At 37.9% G+C, this 21,264-nt stretch overlaps 2 protein-coding genes across 6 annotated transcripts in view; both read left to right on the top strand.

The window, feature by feature from the left end:
* The window catches only part of LOC108498458 (LIM zinc-binding domain-containing Nebulette), a 254,776-nt gene that overhangs the window by 114,469 nt on the left and 119,043 nt on the right, over positions 1 to 21,264 (top strand). The window lies entirely within an intron of this gene.
* LOC108498457 (nebulette-like) overlaps positions 1 to 21,264 on the top strand; it is a 106,435-nt gene that overhangs the window by 1,706 nt on the left and 83,465 nt on the right. Inside the window, exons 2-3 of one of the 3 annotated variants that reach the window (XM_017817227.1) lie at positions 1,673 to 1,766; positions 2,603 to 2,726. The gene's annotated coding sequence lies outside the window, so the exon portion shown is untranslated. Of the gene's footprint in view, positions 1 to 1,200; positions 1,767 to 2,602; positions 2,727 to 21,264 lie in introns of all 3 variants that reach the window. The other 2 variants (XM_017817226.1, XM_017817225.1) reach the window with 2 other exon arrangements.

Here is a 21,264-nt window from a genome sequence, read left to right as displayed (position 1 = left end):
CCAGTTCTGCTGATGTACAACATGCTTTTAGCATTGAATATGTAGTCATTAAAAAAACGTATACTGTTCACACAGAGAAATATGTAAATTTTGTTAAAGGACCTTGCAGTGGTTTTTGTTTGTCTTGAACTTTGAGAGGATTTTCAATATGAATGTGAATATTCTCAAAATGAAAAACATACCATGTATTTTTATAGGTGATTTGCAAATAAGCTAACTGCACTCTGGTTTTGCAAGGAAAAAATTAAGGTGGCAAAAAGAACAGAATAATTAAAGATGATGGCAAAACATTATTGATTTGTCATGACACTGGCTAAATGAGGAAGTAGGAACTCAATAAAATAATATTTTCTTTCGGGAAATGGAACACTTTCAGTGGTTTGCAGCAATGAGCTGCAGCTTACTGCCACTGCACTTTTATGTCTAGCTATATGAGTTGAAGCATGTTTTATCCTATGTGAAATAAGCTGCTCTTTCTTAAATCTGTTCCTGGTAAATGTCTGCAAAGTATAAAAGAAAACAGGTGTCCTTACAAATTGGAGTGAGAAGCTTTCATTAAGATAAGGCCAGTGCTTGGATAGTAGAGGTTGCTGCCTTGGTTGTATGGCTCAAAGGATGCATGGAAGCTTTCACAGTGGTTGCCCTGGTTGCTTTGAGAGCCCATGTAAAGGCATTTCTCACTTCCATATTAATGCTGTTATGAAATTAAGCCATGTAGGAGCAAGAAGCCCGGCACATCTGTGCCCTTCTTGCCTTTGAGAACTAGCAAAATGAAGTAATACAATTCATTTATTTATATGTGACTCATTTTTCCAGTAGGTTTGGATTGTATATGAAATGAAAACTGTATGATAATGCAAAGAAGGAAAATAAGAAAACAGATTAAATCTGCTTTAAAAAGCACGTTTCCAAGATACTCTATTTTGGTGAAGAAGTTTGGAAGGACAGTAGAGTTTAGTCAAGGGAAGGTCACTGAATCACCCCCCTATGGGGTAAGAGAGTGTCTCCCCCTTGTATAGGGACTTAAACTCCTCACTGAAATTAGTGAAGCCTATACTGGCTGCAGAGAGAGAGCATGAAAATCTTGAAGCATTTTTGAAAGTGTTTTATGTGGATTTTAGTGAGAAAAGTTGTTTATTAATTGTCTTTCAATGTCTTTAATGAAATATGGTGCATGGTGTTTTTTTTTTTTCTTTTCAGTATCAAGGGTCACATTCTACCACCAGTTAAAATTATACAGCTTCAGGGATGCAGCAGAGGGCAGGATTTCCCTCATAATTTCAATCAACTAAACACCTGTTATCTGGATAAAGGCACAAATGATAAGGAATTGGATACTACCTCAAATGTAATAAAAATATGTCTTCAGTAGCAACTAAAGCAGAACACAAAACATTTGCTACTGTAGTTGTGCACATCTGCACATCTGAAATTAGAAACTGTGCCTAACAGACAATGAGCCATGGCTCCCTATTTGGAAGCTATTGGCAGAGCTGTTCAACCTGTTTACTTGCTCAAACACAAAATGATCTCTTAAATTGCTAAAACAGATTGTAGAGAAAATTGGCAAGAGAAGATGTTAACATGGCCCAGGGCTTCATTTGTAGGATTCGCAGTGCAAAGCCTGCAGATACTTGTCTCCAATGGCTTTTTTTCCTCCATTGAATTGAAGAGAAGGAGAAGAATAGGGAACAGGAAAAAATAACAACAACATCAATGTCTACATTTCAACCACCCATCAAACGAACCATCAACAAAGAGACTGGGTAAGCATGTTAAATCGCATTCAAAAAGAGCTTATGCTGTTCTGGGCAACGCTGGGATTTTAACTGCTTCTGAAGTGATTCGTTCTTTATTTGACTGTCCTTGTATTCCTAAGCATGACTTCTATGGTGTTGTTTTTTCACTTGAAAAATAAGCATTTAGTCATGTATGACAATTGTGTCTACTAACATAGATGAAAAGCACTTGCTGACCAGTGCCTGAATTGCTTCATGTCCGTGGCATATGGGTTAGGCTGGATGCACCATGGTACCGATTGCCTTCTGCTCCCCTTGATTCCTCTGACAGTTTAACATGAACTACAACTCAGAGCTATTCATTATTTGATATGCTGTAGGCTTAATTCCACACAGCTGCACTGCAAATATGCTGCATATAACTCATGTGATTAAGCATCTATCAGTTGCCTTCAACAGCATTTTTTTCTGGCTGGAAACAAGGAGGTTGAATATGTAATTCCTATTGTTAATATGAGGGCATCTGTGCGAGAAGGTGGAGCTCCTACTGCTCTCCTTTGCAGTGAACACACATCCATAGATTCACATCCAACCTTGTTCCTTTTGTGGATTGATCTTCCAAGCTTGCTTTGTACGGATACCTAGAAATGGAAATTCTGAGAAGCCCCAGGTCCTTTGACTTTCTAATATTTCTGTATTGAAGTTTTTTTGACTTCCCATTTTCAGTAAGCAGAAATCCTTCTGCCTTTAAAGGTAGAGTCCTAATAAATGCTTTAGAAATGACTTAGCAAAAGAATCACATTATTTTTCAATGACCATGAGTAGTATTTGCAGATTTTTATATAGCTTTCATATTTTGTAAGCTTTCAGAAATTAAAGGGAAGCCATATGAGGAGCGTCTGAGGTCACTTCATCTGTTCAGCCTGGAGGAGACTGAGGAGAGATCTCATTGCATTGTACCACTTCCTTGTGAGAGGAGGAGGAGAGGTAGGCACTGATCTCCTCTCTTTGGTGACCAGGGACAGAACCTGAGGGAATGGCCTGAAGTTGCGTTAGGGGAGGTTTAGGTTGGGTATTAGAAAAAGGTTCTTCCCTCAGAGGGTGGTTGAGCACTGGAACAGGCTCCCCAGGGAAATGGTCACAGCACCAATCCTGACAGAGTTCAAGAAGCATTTGGACGATACTCTCAGGCATGTAGTGTGACTCTTGGGAGTGGTCCTGTGCAGCGCTAAGGGTTGGACTCAATGATCCTTGTGGGTCCTTTGCAACTCGGCATTCTGTGATTTTGTGAAAATGACTGAACTCATGCTTAAGAAATGATGAATGTAAGAAATGTAAGTAATAATTTAGATAGAACTTGTGCTAAAAATTGAAACCTTTGAGAATGCATTTGAAACCTCAGTGTGTATTCTAATTAAAAAAGAAAAAGATCTTTCTTTACTGATCATTATCAAAGCATTATGCAAAGTTAGAAAAAGACGGTGTTAAATTAATCCCTGTGTATATGAATTCTTTACCTACGCTTTCAATAAAAAAAGTCTGAAGTTATTTAACGGCATGGTGCTTTGTTACTTCTTCCTACTGTGATCCCTGTGTAGAACAATAGTCACCAAACGTTCAGCTTTCTAATATTTTCTTTCATTTATTGTTTATTTACTGTATGGTATGATATTCCACACACTATAAAATGTTGTAAAAGGAACTTGTAACTTCTTCATGGAGTTTTTTTCTAAAGCTTCTTTCTCACTTCTTTAGTGGTTTTCATTTACATTGTTGTCAGAGTTGCCTAAGAAATGAAGAGGTATTGGAAACCCCTTTTATGCAGACCTTATTTAGATGAAGAACTAAAACACAGAGATTAAAGTGCTTATGCTAATGCAGTAAGTAGCACCTAGAGTAAACCATTATCTTCTGTGTGGGCCTTCCATTAGAGGTAGAGGGACGCAGAGCCTTTGCTAGGGAATTTTACAGCTGTTTGTTGAGAAGCTGGAAAAGATTGCTGGGAATTCAGAACAATGTGTTCATGATTCATCAGGGGTGGCACTGACTTCTTTTTCTGTCCCCATAAGTTTTTCAGATTCACTTTCTTGGTCTCTCTTTCTAAATCCTTCGTGGTACACATGAGAATAGCTCCCAACATGTGGGAAGAAACATTATTTTTAGACCCCGAAATGCCAAGTTGAAGGGTACTTTTTGGAATCTTACATAGTCATTACAATCATTGTGTGTGAATCTGTCAGTACACGTGGAACTGAATAATTTAGGTAACTTTAACTATGCTAAAAGGTCTGCTGAGCATGTGGATGTTCAGTTTGCATCAGTGTGTAACTGTTGTATTAGACCATATTCCACGGGGGTAGTAAAACAGATATCCCTAAAAAGGTGACATTCTTCACCTGCTGAAGGTCAACTACCTGGTCCAGAGTGGGAGAAAGAGTGGTGTTGTTATAAGGCTGCTTCCTTTGTAAGACAGGTAGAAAGGTGCATAACTCTTCACAGAAACATTTTGTCATTGAGAAGCTGGAAAACAAACCGCTGCCCAAGAGAGGCAACTGCTTTTGGAAAAACTGCTAGCATTAAAAATAAGGATTTATAATGGCTATTATATCCCATACTGCCCAGAATAACATGAGATGTGTGAATTCAGATAGGCCTTTGGGGTAAGTTCGTTGAAACACTAACCCCAAATGTATACTGAAGTTCAGGTGAGCTGCTAACATGAGAGAGAAACTCCACATTAGCAAATTGTATAAAATGGAAGTGCTTGTCTGTCAGACACAAGTCTATTTGGACTTGAATAACATGTGACTTTGGGACAATTTCTGTGTGGGAAAGGCTCCCTTTTAGCAGCCCCACTGTGAGGATGGTAAGTAACCTCAAAGAAACCTCTCAAATGTGAAGCTGAAACTGTCCTCAGAGATGCAAGGGGAAATATTTTAGGTAAAGTGTATCTCTGGTAGTCAAAGCAAGCTGATGTGATGCCTGTATAGCTGCTTCTTAAATGATCTTATTCCATCTGACTTTATTCTATAGGCTTGCTTAGAAAGATCTCTTTTGTCTAGTTTTTTTAAGCATGTGAAATATGATATATATTAATGTGGTTGATTATATTTTTTTAGGATTTCTGAAGTCTTTTATAAGTTTACAGAAGAAGTTGCTGTAACTGTGGCCTATTTTTTCTGTGTCACTGTTTTCATCTGAAATTAGTTGATTACAAAAGTTATGTAGCCTCAAAGTTTCAAAAAATTTTCAGTGAAGTTCCACAGGGGGTAATGTAGTCTTTCTGATTCTAATTTAAATAAATAAATTTGACAGGATGACTGTAACCTTGCTCACTGTATTGACAAAATAAAATGAGTTGTGTGGTGGAAATAAAGCAAGCCATCCAGAAAAATCCCCAAAGGCATGGATTTACTGCATGTGTAAGTGGGTCAACTCATGCATGAGAAATGAATGCTAAATGTAAATTGGTTGCAAAACTGTAGACTTTAAGTAGAATTGAATCAAGTGATAACCTGAATATTTTGATGGGGATGTTCTATCATGCTTCTCTTTAGAAAACAGCAACAAAGCTGAGAATTACAGAGAAATAACTAAAGCATGTATTTGTGTTAATTAGAACAGTGTCATTGAACTCCAGAATCAAAGGCATTGTATTCGTTGATGTCACTGGCATTGGTAAATTTTAAGTTGAACCTGTATTTGATTAAACCTGTATTTGGGTTGATGAATTACCTTACGTGAGATACACTTCAATTCACTAAAGACTGTGGTATTTCTTAATGAGCAAAAGGTTTGATCCAGTTTAGAAAAATACTTCTTGTGTTTTGCCTGGTTAAAATAATAATAAAATAGAATTTTCTAGTTAGGAGATATGAAAGATGGAAATTTCTGTCTCCCTGGTTTCATTTTCTATTTTTGGTAACAACATTCATATTTCAAGGCAAGGCTTATATCAAAGGCATCAGTAATTTAACAAACTGCTACATAATCTTCAAGTATGTAACATAACATTTCATGGACTTCATTTTTAATCCATGGTAATTGCTATCTTGTCAACAGATGCATTTGTTACAGACACAAATTGATATAAAAGTTTACTTCTGTACGTACTTATAACTCTGAACATCCTAATTGGAGGCTAAACCAGCTATGCAAATGTGAGGAATGAATTGACAGTTATGCTATTTTCACATTTTGCTATGGTATCAACTGTGTTGCGCATGGCTCTTTGTGCTGTAGTTTATGGAATGCAAAATTCAAAGCTGTAATGAAGGCAACTATGAAAAGTGTTTTGTGGCAGCCATTGTAAGCACCTATCCATTGTCTGACTAAAGAATTTGAGTTTGTCTTTAATCACTCGTGACTTCAAGACTTAATCTACTTGGATGGTTTCTGATATTTAAATATATGTCTCTTTTTTTTTTTTTTTGGTTGCGATACTAAGCAACTAAATTATGACAAAACCCCAACAACTTATTTTTCCTGTGTCACTTACCTATTTTAGCAGTATCAAAAATCACTAATTATTTTTAATGAGTGCATATTTTTGAAGTAATTTTTTTTTTACATATAGAAAAAAGACAATGAAAATAAAACCTCTTCATAGCAGCTCAACTTGGGAGCTAATTAAAATGAAGCTTTTAGAATGGGAAAAAATTAATTAACCAAGAATTTGAGAACTAGGAGTTAGGACCCCTAGATATCTTTGAGTAGTTAAATGATTGCAAGGGAAATATAATTTCTAATTTCCTTGGTTTACTATACTGTCCATTACCTGCCTATCACTTTACCTTTTAGTTCTGTCTTACCTGATGCTTTTGGGCTGTGCATCAGTTGCTAGGTCAGCATTTTAAGCATTAAACCTCTTGCTGAAGAACAAGATGCTCTGCTGCTTCTGCTAATATCATCTTTAATCTTGATCCCTGGAGTTTTGAATGTCTCACCCCTAGGATGCTCACAGGCTTCATTGACCTTGACAACAGGGATATCTGGTCCTCTGTGGCACTCAGTTATTTTTTTTTTTTGCATGTTAGCACATATGTCTGATTTCCTTAGGCTGTCAGTAGATACATCAGCTGTGACAAAACCAGCACTGTAGTAAGTGTAATTAATGACTAAAATTTTTAACCATCCTAAGACAAGAAGGAAAGTAGCAAAAGTTTATATGTGCCATTTCTGCTTGTGCCTACAAAGATCTGAGAGTATAAGGTGCTTACTCCTCCAAACAGCAGATTAGAGTGACTTTAGTATTGCTTGCTAACCCTTTCTACTCTATAATGACTTAGCTACAGAAGTATTTTTGTGGTTTTTTTCAAGGCTTCTTTCTCTGGCTCTTTATCTGGCTCACACCAACATAGTCTTGCTGTTATCAACCACAATATTTTAATGGATAATTGAAGGGTGGTGTTTTTTTTTTTTTTTTTTTTTTTCTTTTCAAGATCTGCCTTGAGTTTCTTTCTTTCCTGTCCTTTCTCAGTTTGTAATTAGTGACCGTGTTCAATCCCTCAGAAGGACAGTATATAAAGGGGCAGATATTGAATATTTCACTAAGCAAGCTACAGGCAGCAAATACAAGGAGTTTGAATGTCAGTCTCCACTGGACTTTCTCAAAGTCTAGTCTGAAGAAAATATCATTTGAGAAGTGGGTTTTTTGAACGTCAAGGCTGGCTTTTTTCAGCCTTTCTGAGTTTCAGTCCTGCTATGCCCCTGCTTTATATCTCCTTCCTCCTTTTTTCACTACAGAACGATGGTGTAAAGTGAACTCATACCCAGTTTGGCCCGTCTAGCCCTTTTCTCACCTGAGGAGAAATATACTCCAAACTGTGTGATTTATGTTGCCAGGGTTAACTGATTTTTGTAGGGTTTTGCATAATGGGATAGCTGTTCCCAGTTTCCAGAACAGTGAGTGGGTAAGTAGCTGAGGAGGATAGTGTGGCTGCTGTGGGTTTTGGCACAGCAGAGCTGGTCTTTGGATCTGGCCACAGTTTCCCCGTAAGAATATCCTCTCCTTTTCCCTCAGAGTTTTCATTGGAGCAAGGTCTGGGTGTCTCCAGGCTGTGCCTCAGTGTGCCAATACCGAGCAGAGATCCTGCTCCCTCCTCTTGTCATTTAGTGGGACAAAGGCACTTTGTCACCTTTTATCTTGAATGAGATTGGCTACCATTTTGTTGCAGAGCTGGAGCCACTCAGTTGTGCTGTTCCCTCAGGCACCACTGATGGAAAATGAAGGATTCAGAGGATCTGGAAGGGTGCCTCAGTCTCATCTCTCATGTTTTCTTGCCTGCTCAACAGGGAGACCCGCTCTGGTGTGGGCTGGGCTGCCCTTGGCTGCAGTGCTGTGAGCACAAGGGGAAGGGCCAAAGATTTTGTTTGCCTCTGCCAGCAAGCTGTAGACTTGACCAGGGCAAGGGAAGCAGGCATGGGTCACTTGTTTGGCATTGTCTTTTGTTTAGCATTCCTTTCTGTACATTGTGTGTTTCTGGCTCAGATAATAGCTGGCTTGCTCTCTTGAATTGAGTCAGCAGTCAGGTTCCTTTTCAACAGAAATGGACTGGATGAAAGGCTTAAAAAAGCTTGGTGGTGATAGAAAATTAAGCAGAATTATCAATGAAGGTAATGGCAAAAAGTTATGGAAAACTCTGACAGTATTGAGGGATTGGAGATTAAATGATCAGCCTATATTGAAAATTTATATAAAATATACTGAGAAGACACAAACAGGGATTGAGTTGTCACTGGGAAAAAAAAATTAAGTAGAATAAGCCTGTAAAGTCACAGGTAGCAATACAGCTGCAGAAGTGAATGTGATTATGTACAGTTTCTTATAAGGCAAGAATTAGGAGCAGGAAATGTAGCTGTCAGGCATCATACTTAAAAGAAAAACAAATATGAGGCATATAACAAAAATGTGAAACTTATTAAGGTAGGAGCCAGGGAAGTCTAGAAGTATAAAATACATTAAAAGAAAGATGAGACAAGCTTGTGAAAGTTAAATTTATCGGGAAGTATTAACTGTTGTAACCTAAATCCAGTGACAGAATTGGGAAGTCTCTGGGATGCTGACAGCAGGCAAGTGAAAGGATCTAAACACGGACAAGACTATGTTTCACAGGTGCCTTGCCTTGGCATGCATTACTGAGCAGTGACGAACCATGGCGGTGTCATCAGTGAGACCAGAGAGTCCATCAGTGAGCTTAGAACCTTGTGCTATTTCTAGTCACAGCTGTGTCTCAGCCCTACCAAGCAGTGACCAATCCATTGCATCCTTGGCTATACATAGCTGGCTTGAATGTACAGAGTTAGAGTTAAAAAGGATTATTAATTATGCACCTGACCGTCAACCCCTGTAATATCAACAGACTTCATTCATGACATCTCATTGTCTTCCCAGCCTTTCTGTTACAAACCAGAAAACCTGTCTGAGTCTCGAATGGCAGATTTTTGAAGAGATGGCTGTGGTGCAAAGGTAATTGAGATATCACAGATATTCCTTACGTACATGCAAGGGTTCTTGCATGACCATGGCAATTAGTCAAGAGTAAGATGGCTTTGACCCCACTAGCATTTTACTGGTTTTCAAGTTAATCTCCTTATCATCTGACCACAACTTCCTTGGTGTTGCAAGACTCTCTTGGAGCATACAAAGTAGATCCATTACAGATGAAACTAAAGTGAATGATGCACTCCAACCACTAAAGTGTATCCAGTCCACTGGACCAGAGTAGAGCTAGACCATATCTACTCCCCCCTGCAGTAAAATATGGAATTTATGTCCTCAGAACTGTTTCATTCTAGAGAACTGCTCCTGTTACGCTGCAGTACTTCCTAATGGAAACATTGCTTAGGCTTAGGAATGAGTGATCGCTTTGAAGTTGTGTTCCTGCGAGACCTGAGAGTGATACTAACTGCAACTCCAGGCTTTAAAATTCAGAAAGAGGAACGCTGGAAATAGTGGGTGCTGAAAATCAGATTGTTGCATGACCTCTGTATGCCCTGTCAAGGGGTCACTGAGACTTGTCTGGTGTGTGCACTAAACTTGTAATTTATGTTTGCGGAGGATGTCAGGAGGAAGATTCATGTCTGGATGTGCAGGTGCTCCATTAGGACTTAGAAAGACATGGATTGATTAGGTGGTTATTGCCATCTGCAAAATTAGCCTGGTCAGAGACCCCTGACAGGGAAGCTTGGTGCATAACCAGTGAGCCAGGCTGCAAAATGTTAACAGTAGATAACTAAGATATCTGTGAGAGCTATCGCATCTGATATACTGGCTCTGAACTTTTGGGGATGACATACTGCATCTGTCAGCTGGCAGACTTGAATTTTGCCATGATTTTTTTGTGTCTGGACCAACAGAACATGCACACAATCCTCTGTGTGTGTATGAGATACAGAAGGGAAGGCAGGTAGCCAGAAATTTAGCTGTTCTTTGGGAGCAGCATATAAATATATGCCATATGTATAAATGAGACTTGGGAATTGAGTATACTCCACAGGTATAAATGAGACTTAGGAGTTATCTGGAAGGCTTGTGTCTGTAGGAAAAGATATTCCTATGGCTCAGAACAGCATGAGGAACTTTGACAATCCAAGGAAGTCTGCTCCATGTGAGCAATTTGTTTATATTTTGCAACACGACCTTTTCTGACACGAACTCCAAATAAAATGAGAGGGTCGAGAACTGAGGCACAGAGTCCTTCTCTGTTAAACTAATAAAGCTGGCTGTTAAAATGTATCCCGTGGATCTGGCATTCATTCACGTGCGTATTCTGCTCTGTGTTTGGTTTCTGGTCTCAGATGTATACTGTGCAGAAACAGGGCCATTTGCTCAGTCCCGTGTCTCACTGGTTTTCAAGGGCTGACTGGACAGAAGAAAAAGAATTTAGGAAGTGTCTCCTATTGAATGAGCACTTTGACCTGCTCTAGTTACGAACGTTGCACTGTAAGGGCCACTGAGTCAGGTCCTCAGCTGTCATCAGTATTTGCTCACAAAAATCTTGTCATGCATGTTTTGAGCCTGATCTTGAAAGCTTTGAGATTTTTGACCCTAAGTGTCTGTCCAGGTGTTACTTGAGGTGTTTCTTATTTGTCAGACAATTCCTCTTAGACACGATTGAATGCATGGATCAACCATCACTGGTTTGTACTACACCTGGATTTGAGAGGTCTGCTCTTTATTCCTGACCTTGCTGATAGCATTCTTTGTTGTCTGTGGCAAGCTACTTCACTTCTGTTTCCTCTTCCACAAAATGGGGATAGTGCAGCTGAGGGCCTTTGGAAAACTCTTTAAAGTTATAATGAAAATGATAGAACAGCTGAATATTATGGCTGCTGGTGTTGCTACTTGTGTGTGTAAATTTTGTAAGTGGTAACTTGGAAACACTGGAAAAAGTACAAGAGGGAGTGTCTTGAGTCATCAGTTCTAGTCTTCTCTTTTGTGGACAAGTATATCATACAAAATTCTCAAAAACCATGTCAAACTCCATATTAATCTAATCATAGCTTTCATTTGTTCTTTGTGAAGACAGTTTTGTAACTTCACTGCCTGCAGATTAAAAGCCTCATCCAATTTGCAAAAAAAAGTTCTTTATGGCAGGGCTATGTCTGTGTGCGAGCACTGTTGTTTTGTTTGCATGGCACTTCTGCCTCTGTTAAAAGTTTAGAGAGAGGTGTCATTATCAGACTTTTGTTATATGATGCTGAAAAAGTAAGTAGTTTTTACATGTCTATGCAAAAGTCCCACTATTCCACAAAGTCCTGCCTCTGCCTATTCTGATGGGACCTCACTTTTTTTTCAAATACAGAGGATGACAGTGTTTTTCATGCTATTTTAAGTGAGATTTTAAAAATACCTTTCTTAATTAATTTCAAGGTTATATTTACTTTTCTTCAGGGCTATTTTGTTGGCCTGCAGCCACTGTGTGATTGATTTGGATGTGCAATTACATCCTTTTTCAACTATCAAATCTATAATTTGCAGCAGAAATTCTCTGAAGAGCGTATTTTTGCATTAAGTAATGTTAAATTCCATCTTATTGCTGAAGACCTCAAACCTGATAATTTTGGCATAGAGAATCTTATTTACAGCCCTACATCATTAATAAAATTACTTAATTAAATTCATCTTCATCAGACCCTTAAGGTATTTCCTCCAGGTATTTTTCAGCCTTTCAGCATCATTCTGCTGGTAGCACAACTCATTGAATTATTTGTGCAAGGAGCTGATCTTCAACCTGTCTCTGAATTTGCAATTCTTGGATCAATGGGCATATTTTCTAACTTAGTACATAGACTTTATTCTTTTGTACTACTTCTCTGTGGTTGCCATACGTGATTTGATAGATCATTAATAGGCCTTATTATGAGATTTATGATTTCAGAGTGCCAAGGATTTATTCACTGCTCTTGGTTAGTTATTTTCAGTTCTTTCAATCTGGGCACATAAAAATCTGCATAATGGTAGACGTGTTGGAAATTTTGGAGAATATAGAAAATACCAATAGACAACTTTCATCCCAAGGATTTACAGTCCTTTGCATGATAAAAGATTATAATAAGAGATTGAGAAAAAGGATCGTATGGTGAATGCAGGCTTTGAGAAATTCCTTGCCTGTCATACAGCTTTTTGTAAAGTTCAGGTATTTCCTTTCTTGATGGGAATATGTGAAAGAGTATAAAAATTAAAGATCTTGTTAAAAGTCTTATTATCATTGATAACTGTTGATTTTGCCAAGGCTTTTGATACTGTGAGCAGAAAAGGTCTGTGGCAGATTTTGGAACGATTAGAATGTCCTCCCAAGTTCCTCAAAATGATAATTTTACTTCATGAGGATCAGCGCAGCCAAGTCAGATATGGCGATGCACTTTTTGAGCCCTTTCTAATAACCAATGGTGTGAAACAAGGCTGCGTTCTTGCACCAACCCTATTCACAATCTTCTTCAGCATGATGCTCCAAAGGGCCACGGCAGACCTTGATGAAGAAAATGGTATCTACATCCGATATTGTACCGATGGAAGCCTATTCAACCTAAGGGGACTGAAGGCCCACACTAAGACCTTAAATCATCTTGTCCATGAGCTGCTTTATGCTGACGCCACCGCCCTTGTCACCCACACAGAAGCAGCTCTCCAGCGTTTAACATCTTGCTTTGCAGAGGCTGCTGAGCTATTTGGGCTGGAAGTCAGTTTGAAGAAGACAGTTTTCTACCAACCTGCACCTCATGAAGTCTTCCCCACATCATCATTGGGAAATCAGAGCTCAAGTCAGTCCAGCAGTTTAATTACCTAGGTACATCATCTCCTCGGATGGTAAGATTGACGAAGAGATAGACAACAGGTTAGCAAAGGCATATAGAGCTTTCTGAAAACTTCATAAAAGAGTTTAGTGTAATAAACACCTGAAGAAAAGTACAAAGATCAGTGTTTACAGAGCCATTGTACTATCTACTCTTTTATATGGGTCTGAATCATGGGTCATTTACCGCCACCACTTGTGACTCTTAGAATGCTTCCATCAGCGCTGCCTCCATACAATCCTCAACATCCACTGGACTGATTACGTGACTAATGTGTCTGTTCTTGAGTATCGAGGCCATGTTGCTGAGAACACAGCTGTGCTGGGCAGGGCATGCCTCCAGGATGGAGGACCACCACCTCCCTAAGATTGTGCTCTATGGTGAACTTGCCACCGGCTGCCTCAAGAGAGGAGCCCCAAAGAGAAGATACAAGGACTCCCTGAAACAACATCTCAGCCTTGGCCATACTGATCATCATCATTGGTCTACTCTGGCCTCCAATCGAGAGACATGGAGATGCACTATACATAACCGTGCTGCTTCTTTTGAGAACACACGCAGAATCATTCTTGAGGAGAAAAGACAACGCAGAAAGAGCCGTGTCTTGCCAATACTGCCTAAGGAAACTTTCCGCTGTGCCTTTTGCAACCAGACTTGTCTATCCTGCATTGGCCTTTTTAGCCATCAGTGTGCTTGTAGCAAGCACACTGTAGCAAGCACTCAAATCTTCATTTTCAAAGCCTAGCCATGAGGACATAGATCTTGGTTTTGAACTGTTGGTCTCTTCCAACTCTGAAAGTTATTCATGACAGAACAAGGACAACCCTTCTACTGCGCTCAGAGTGCATGACAGTCTATTGCGTGAGGCACTTGTTGCAGATGTATGCTATGTATCTGTTCTGCCTATGAATTTCTGCCATTGGAAAAGTCTCACTTTGCAGACCAATTTTTCATAAAAAAGTTGGAGGAGTTAGGTGAGCGGAGAGAGGAAAGAGAGAGAAATGAGAGTAGTCAGTACGCAGTTTCATAGAGCCAAAGCAGAATTCAGATCCGAGTCCCTATTTGAAAAATTTGAATATGGGTCATGCACCTGCATATGTGTCATGTTAAATCAATTTTATACAGAATTTTTTGGAAATGACATGAAACTTTTCAATTTTAGAGGAAAGTAATGTGCTGATCACCTTCAGTCCTACTGGACACACAGCTAAATTGGTGTGGATTAATAGAGAATGAATAGGTGGCAGACACTTGGATTTGAAATATTGGCTGTAACTTTACAGTTACACGTTGCACATGAAAACCAAAGAGGCTCCTGGTTTAATGTCTGAAGGAACATATCTCAAGATCTCCTCATGTATCTTGTCTTGTGTATTTTTACTGCCAAGATCCAGTATTTGGCTATTCTACACATCTAGTATTTGGCTATTCTACAGACCAGAGTCTTCTCTGTCCTTCTCTTTGTCCATTGCCAACTCCACCAAGAAAACTGAAGCTGAGCTTCTCTCTGTCTCTTGTTCTGCTGATGTCCAGCATAAAAAAGAAATCTAGATAGTCACAACCAGTTTGCCCTCACAGCAAGGGTCCTTTTTGTCCTCTTAACTCTATCCAAACCATGAATGGGTTGTAGAATGATTTCCTGGAGCCAAGTCATGTAATTTCCAGGTGAGCTCTGAGTTAGTCATCTTTGGCCAGTTTTGCCAGTGAGATGTTCTGATGTGCCTCTTACTGTCCTGCCTTTCTTTTTCACCTGGGACAGTCTTCTGCCATCTCAGTGCTTGGTGGCATTCTCCTGAGACTCTGGAAACAGAGTGGCATTCTCCTGAGACTCTGGAATGTGCTTCTCAGGATGGGACTCATTTCATCTTAGCTTCATACAAAAATGCCAGGAAATGTAGAGGCACAAGTGTATTCTCATATTGGTTTACTGAAACAATAGATTTGAATACTTGTTCAAATATTGTTGAAATACTTGTTCAAATATTGTTCAGATACTTGTTCAATACTTGTTGACTTTTAGTTGTCAGGGTAGAGGAGGCCAAACCCTTTGGAAGATCTGTGTGGCCTGCTCCAAATGTCTTGCCAATGGGTTGTTACATCAAGGGAAATCCCTTAGCTTGTGTGCAAGCCTGAAAGTGAGGGGCGTTCTGCTGCTCTTTTTGGTTTCATTTTGTCACAGGTGCTTCACTGCTACACTGGATCCACACTGTTTCCTCTTCTGTGTTCATTTTACAAACCATTTTTTAGGGCCATGTTAGGATTCTGCTTCAGCAAACCAGTAGTAGTTTAAGCCTGGATTCATGTGCTTAGTGCTTTAGGTATGACCTAGAACAATTTTCCTAGAAAACTATAGAATATTATTAATGTTTTTAGATTTTTTTTTTTTTGCACTGATACATAAGGACTGTTGCATTCATATGATATTAAAGCAGTATCAAACCCAATGATAGAAAGCATGGATCATATGCAGTCATGCAACCCTCACTTGTCTACAAGCAGACATATTTTTAATTGCTAAGCAAAGTTTATTTATGTTAGAGTCATTGCTCCAAATGACCTTGGCAATTTGCAGTCCTCTGCAGCTAATAGCTTTCTGAATGCAAACAGTGAAGCCTGAACTCTGTAGGTGAATAAAGTAATGCTTTGCTATGTGTTAAGATACTTTTTGTATGGTTTGATAACAGCACCGTACTAAAAGCTATTTAATCTTTCTTATCAACAGTTAACCTTGATGTCCCCGTAGACACTCAGCATTTTTTTTTTTTTGTTCTAATTTGGGTAGTGTGCTCCCTTCTTAACTTAGTTGCTAGTTTTAAAAAATTGTTCCCTTTTCTTTGATGATAGTTATTTTAAAAGAATTCTGCTACCCCAAGGCTAGGAATAATCAATCTTTTTGCCTTATTTCCTTTTCCTTTCTTTGTTGCGTATTTCCTTGATTAAATTTGAAGTTATGGTCTATAAAGACTCCTTAGTCTTTTAAACTAAATTTCTTTTTGGTATCCTGAAAGTCTTGGTCTCATACAGAGTTTTGCCAACATCTCTGCTTTGTCTGTGCTTTCCTACACAGATGCTTTCCACACTTCCCACTCATACATCTGTAGCTTTGGCAGGTTGACTAGAAATACTCTTAAGTCAGCACAAAGGAAATCAAAGCATTTTAAATAATCTTTTTTTTTTTTCTTTCCTATACTTCCTGGCTCAGTCTTAATTCAGTATATTTTACTGGAATTCTATTATGGAAATAATGATAATAGTGATAAGGAGAGTTCCCTACTCCACTCCTTTGTGGAGAGAATATGCTTGACAGAATATTAAAAAGTAGCCTTTAATGAAAATAAATTAATTCTATTGATAAAGGGGCTAATAGTCAATATGGTGACAAGCTGTACTGTCTTGAAAAGGCAATTTAAAACCCCGAAATCATAATTTTATTCTAGCAAGGCTTTTTTGTTCTGAAATCTATAAGCAGGTTTTATGTATATGAAGAGCACAAGAGCATGGATGGATTTCCCTTTGTAGAACTCAGAGGACATTTCTGCATGTAAACTTTACTTTGAAAATGTACTTTAAGAATAGAAATGTTGATACTGCAAGATCTCTCTGAATAGTGAAAAAAAAATCTGTGGTATGTTTTTAAAAGCAATGTTGTTGTTAGTTTTTGTCTATTATAGACCCTCACATCAACATTTGCACACAGAAATGACCATTGTGTAAGTCATTGAACTGAATGTATGTAAGGTTGTGCAGAGAGTGCATGAACAAAGTATCATTCATCAGTATTCTACAGCAACTGTCTGCCAGCTTCTCTCTGTCACTTTTACTCTGTTTCCTTCTTAAAGGAAATGAGATCATTCAAAGTAGGCTTGCCCTTGATGAAAGAGGTGTAAATTATCTTACATTTTTCAAAAGTGTTATTGTTCAAGAGCTTGCTAGAATAGATTTTTGCTTCTAAATTTTTTATGGCCAATACTAAGAAAATAATTTAATAGTGGAATTTGAATACTAAGAAATAGTCTTAAAAATTAAATAAATGTTCATTAAGAAGCTACTTGGATAATTTAAAACTATATAACTGAATGCAGATTTTAGTTGCCAACTTTAATCTCTCTGAGGACAATTCATAAATTTAACAGATGACAGCTTCTTAAACCAGTCCCTTAGTCAATATGGGAAACTAAATATCAATTTTTACTCTGATAGAGGAGAAGAATTAACTGGCAATTTAAAAATTAGCAGTTATTATGTCTATGGTCTGATTAAAGTACTTATATGTGAGCAGATTATGACTCTAGGCAGTACTGTGTTTATTTTGACCTTTAAAAGGCCTTACTTGCAGAACTTAAAGAAATTAACTTAAACATAGTATAACTGTAACCAAATTGTAATGAAATGCAAAATTACACTGCACAGAATCAGTCTTTGTTAAGAAGTGATGGTCATATCCCCTGGTTAAGGGGATAGGCAAAGAATGACTCAAATTTGTGATAATTCTAAGTTACTCAAGGTAGGGCAAGAGTAGAATGTGAATACAGAAAGATTTTACAAGAGTAACTGAGCAATGAAATGGAAAATGTGATTGAAAGTTCAGATAAATGCATATGTATAGCTTTTATTTATAAAATAATGGCATCTGGACTGACCGTTACCTCTCATGAGCTACTTCTCTGAAGACACAATCTCTGTGCTTAATAATAGTGGAAAGAGCAATTAATACATTAGAAATAAATAGGAAGACAATGGGAAACAAAAGAAACAACCTTGATTATACATATGTGGAAGTCCCTTTTTCACCCATACTTTGAATAATGTTTCTGGTTCTGGTACCTTCAAAAAAAAAAAAAAGAAAAAGTTCTGGAAAATAATCAAGAAAATGATCAAATTGAATTGGAGGAATGAATGAGTTCAGGCTTAGGAATCTTCAGCATAGACAAAAGATGTTTAAGAATTCACAAAGGTGTTTAGAAGGGCCTGCAGTCATCACAGAGAGTGTAGTCAGGGAATGACTGCTGTCTGTCTTCTCATGCAAGAACTAGGAAGTAACAAATGAAGCTCATCAGAAGTGCAATCAAACCAAGCAGAAAGAAGTGTTTCTTTCCATTGCTGTGGAAAGTATTAAATGATGTATTTTTGTACTAGAAGACTATGTGAGTACAAAAAAAGTTTAGATTAGTTCAAGGACAAGGCAAGCATTGAGAAGAAAAATCTACTGCAGAATGAGAAAAACCAGACCAGGCTCAGGAAATACACCAGCCTGCAGGTGTATGGAGTCAAGGAATGTATATATGGGGGAAGTATCATATATATCTACCCTGTCCATACTGCTTCCTACTAATGCTTGTGGTCATTCTTGGATAAAGAACACTAGCCCAGATAGACCTTTGGTCTAAGCCAGTACTAGAGACTCTTAAATTTTTTCTGATATAGAAGCAGAGATAAAACATTGATATAAAATATTTTTATAAAAATCTAAAATTTAAAACATTTATTTGATAGAATGAAATTGATTCTGAATGTAAGTTACTATCTAAATACAATGGACACAGAAAGGTGAAAGAGGCCATTGTAAATGGCTAACAGAGTTAAAAATAATAAAGCTTTTAAAATAAATGATCATTAAAAATGTAGTTTTTTAGCTGTAATCCAAGTAACTTCTGCCAATGTAATCTTATTTCAAGTCAATGGAATGCGGTTCCTAATCCAATCCTTTCCAATTTTTCTCACTGTTTTGCATGTTGAATTTTGAAATAAGTAAGCCCTTATTTCCCATTTGGGATTTAGACTTTTTAAATTCACAACTAGGACATATAAAAATTGGAATGGAGCAGAAAGATGTGTTCATCCCAATTCCTCAAGATATCTGAATCTGGACCACCATACTGTTTAAAGAGGGTTTTTTGTCTGTGATCAGTGAGGCACATGTCAGATGGCTGACTGGCAGATATCAAGATGTAGTTTTTATCAAAGGAGTATCTCAAATAGGAATGCTTTTAGTAGTTTCTCCAGCAGCTATTTCTTGGTTAAAAACTTGAACTATTTTTATTGGTACTCCAGTGAGACAGATGTTTGCTGGTAAATTGTACGGATACAAAGTTAAATAATCCCAGAAGTAAAAGGAAACTTGGTGATTTTTCAACAAGTACAATTATGAAGTGATTTCAGAGTCTGGGTTAAATGGTCAAAATCCAAAAATACTTATTTTTAATAGTCAGATGTAAAATAATCTGTTTATGAACCTGAAAGGCAAATGTTGCTTATCACAGGATGAGAGTTGGATTTGAAAACTAGAAAAATGTATAAGTCATCCTAGTTACTTGCTTCTGTCATTGCAGCACTGGGACAAACAAGGTGATATCCTTGGAGATTCAGTCAGAACATCACTGGGTAGAAGGAGCATGATCCAGTCAGCAGAGGTTGTATAGAATCAGGACTGATACTAAAGTATGACGCCCCCATGGTGAGGTGGATTTGAAATAACTGGGTAGAGTTCAAGGGAGGACAATGAAAGTGATCCTGGGGATTCTAGAAATAATGTTAAGCTGTTGGAGCGATAGCTATTCATTCATCTGTGAGAAAGAAATGGCTTTAGTACTGCATTGAGATATTTGCACAAGAAAAAGATATCAATAAAGCTAGGACTTGACAGTGGTCCTGGCAGAGATATGACAAGGTCTTGTGGCTGTGGATTTAAATAAATTGTAGCTTCCTAAACATAGTTGAATGCCGTTAATATTTTTATTTAGGGGTTACATGGCCTGGATCAATGCTGTTAAATACTATAGAGAACATTTTTTAAAATGCAGTCCTGTTGTGTCTTGCTTATCTCAGCATCAGGTTAACTGGGTGTGGGGCCTGGAGATGTTTTCTCCCACACGTATTTGAAAGGACTTGAGGCCTTCTTACTTTTTTTGCAGTGTGGCTGTATCTTCTCATTCTGTGTCAAACTCCTTACCATCCCGAGACTGAAAATTTTTAATGTACTTGAGTTCAGTGAGGGGTTTTGGAGTACAAAACAAGATTGCAGTCTTGTGCTATGCAGAGAGATACAAGCAAACAAAAGTGTACATCTGTATGAGAGAGTCTCGCGATTGCTGAAGGCTAGAATTGCATCCTCCTGGTATTTCATCCCAATTCTGTGGTGATTTTGTTGTTTTTTTTGCATTTTTCAAAGCTTTTACGTGTGCCTTCTTCATGTGCTCATGGTGGCTTGCATATAGGAAGTCAAACTTGCTGCTCTTTCGTTTTCGTCACTCTTGTTGTGGTTTAACTCCAGTTGGTTTAACTCCATGTAACCGCTTGTTCCCTGCACCCTGCAAAGAGTGGGATAGGCGGAAAAATCAGAATCAGGAAAAAAGTAAAACTTATGGGTTGAGATAAGAACAGTTTAGTAATTGAAACAAAGTAAATAACAAAAACAACAACAAAGATAATAGCAATAACAACAACAACAACAATAATAATAATGGCAACTATTATAATGAAAAGGAAAATAACAAAAAACGAGAGAAATAAACCTCAAGAAAAACAAGTGATGCCCAGTACAATTGCTCACCACCTGCTGACCGATACCCTGAGCAGTGATCAGCCCCTCCTTATGTAAATAGGAAGGATTGTAATTGTTTTCACAGAGCATCCTCAATATCCCTAGAGCATCTCGTCTTTAAACTGTCCAACTTGCTCTTGCCATTGTTTTTGCTTTGCTTCATTGGTTCGTAATCTCTACTGACTGCAAGGCCAGAGAGAACTGGAGAAATATAAGCTATTTATAAGGTCTTTCAGTATCCACTATTATTGAGTCTTTCAGCACATAAAGAATTGACTTTCTCTTTTGAAATTCTGATGAGAGTGTAGAAGTTAAATGACGTATGAAGGGCTTGAACAGGGTTGAACAGTGTCTGTGACGTCCACGAAATGCATTGTCTTTGGGCATTTTCAAAGAACCCAGTAAAAATGGTGCAACTGTAGAATCTGATAAAGAAAGAAAATTAAGCAACTGCTGCTCGGAATAATTGCTGTGTCCAGCCTTATTGTCATTGATAAATCTATATTTTTGCCCTTAGATCACTTTGTCTTTTGACTTGTGATTGACTTGTAACATATTCACAGACTTTGTAAGTGTTCTGACCAGAGTAACAGCAGCTGAGTTGGAATTTGATTATGTTTTGTGTCGCAAATGAAGAAATTATTATATTTATTAAATAGTACTCATGCAATTCCAATGGATGCAAAT

Source organism: Lepidothrix coronata, unplaced genomic scaffold, assembly GCF_001604755.1.
Source record: "Lepidothrix coronata isolate B3197 unplaced genomic scaffold, Lepidothrix_coronata-1.0 Scaffold59, whole genome shotgun sequence".
Lineage (NCBI taxonomy): Eukaryota > Metazoa > Chordata > Aves > Passeriformes > Pipridae > Lepidothrix > Lepidothrix coronata.
This window is presented reverse-complemented; position numbering and strand designations above follow the sequence as displayed.